The following is a 1,582-nucleotide window of genomic DNA, read 5'->3' as shown; positions in this document are numbered from 1 at the left end:
AACCTGTCCTGCCCAGCAGCCTGGTATAGAGTATAATGACCTGGATACCATATTGTGCCAGACAGATTTTACTTTAACAAGAGAGTATTAAAATACTCCTTTGTCTGTTTTATTATTTATTTAATTATGTATTGATTTGTCACCGGGCCGGACAGGGGGGCAGACACGGGGATGGGGGGGCACAAACAGACAGCACAGAGAAAGGACAACACCTGTAAGAGAAGGGGGAAAGGGGGATGGAAGGTGGGGACAACAGGGAAAAGCTGTGGGAAACACCAATTGCAGAAAGCAACGAAACCTGCAATAGAACAGAGAGGGGGGAGGAGAAAAACAACAACAACAAACAAACACAAACAAAAACAAACAATAAAAATAATAATAATAGTAAAAGACAACCAGCCGAACAGCAGCAATAAACAGCTGACATATTAAGACAACTAAGAGAACAATGAAAACAAGAAACAGTCAAACACACTAAATAAGCAACACAACACAGCCACGAGAGCTGGAATAATAATTAAATTGGAGAAAGAAAAAGAATAAATCAAATAAAAAAAAAACAAAAAAAAACAAAGACTCCCAGATGCACTGCGATGCAAACGCAGAAGACCCCGACCCAAATGCCAGTTGACAACGTAATGCCGACGGAACGCAAAAAGCGTAACCCGCGGAAGAGCAGCGCCCGGACCGACCGCGGCGCGCACACAACATAGACCAGTACCCCCCCACCACCCAGCACCCCACCGCTGCGCAGCAAACAACCAAAATGCCCAAATGCCACGCAATCATCAACACCAATGCACAAGTGACAAGCCCAACGCGCACACTGCGCAAGCACGGCGACACCCAATGCCCAGCAGCCCCCCGCGAATCCCGCGTGCGAGGTCGGGCAAACGAGAGAGAGCACAAACCCAGAACAAACCGGAGCACAGCCCTGCCCCGCACCCACACTGCACATCCTGAAAAATAACTATATACCTCAGTATCCAGAGGGGTCCAACAACTGGCCGACAGAGAAATGGGGAAGCACGGATCCGAGGCCAACAAAGTAAAACAGGGATGCAAACAGGTCCCTCCAAGCCAACGAGGAGATGCCTCCCCCGGACTCCAATGCACAAACTAGACGCCCAGCAGCCATCCAGAGACCCTACCCAGGGAAAAAGCATAATGCATCAAGATGCAGGGGTAGGACACGAGGCCAATGAGAATCTCCCCCACTCCTTCAACCCCTCGGCCTGCCTCTGTAAATGTATTGTTTTGTGTTGGATGCATGTCATGGATTGTGAAGTGTTGTATGGTGGAGTAAAGATAAGGTGTGTGGTAACTAAGGTGCAACTAAAATTGGAGGGTAGTTGTGACACAGGCACCCCACAACTGTCAGGTAGTGGAGCCTCCCATCGTGCCCCTCCCACCCCCCAAGCCCTCTGTGTCTAATGTGTAATTAAAATTGAGGGGCAGGCAGTGAGGGAGGAAGAAGTGCGAGGCCGCAATAAAGCAGCCCCACCCCCCAAACGCCCTGCAGGCTGCCCGCCCCCCAGGGTCCTAAGGGCGTATGTTGTGAGACATGACCAAACGGGGAAAG

The sequence above is a fragment of the Micropterus dolomieu genome, linkage group LG02 (genome assembly GCF_021292245.1).
Source record: "Micropterus dolomieu isolate WLL.071019.BEF.003 ecotype Adirondacks linkage group LG02, ASM2129224v1, whole genome shotgun sequence".
Classification (NCBI taxonomy): domain Eukaryota; kingdom Metazoa; phylum Chordata; class Actinopteri; order Centrarchiformes; family Centrarchidae; genus Micropterus; species Micropterus dolomieu.
The sequence above is the reverse complement of the archived record's forward strand: the minus strand, read 5'-3'. Positions refer to the sequence as shown.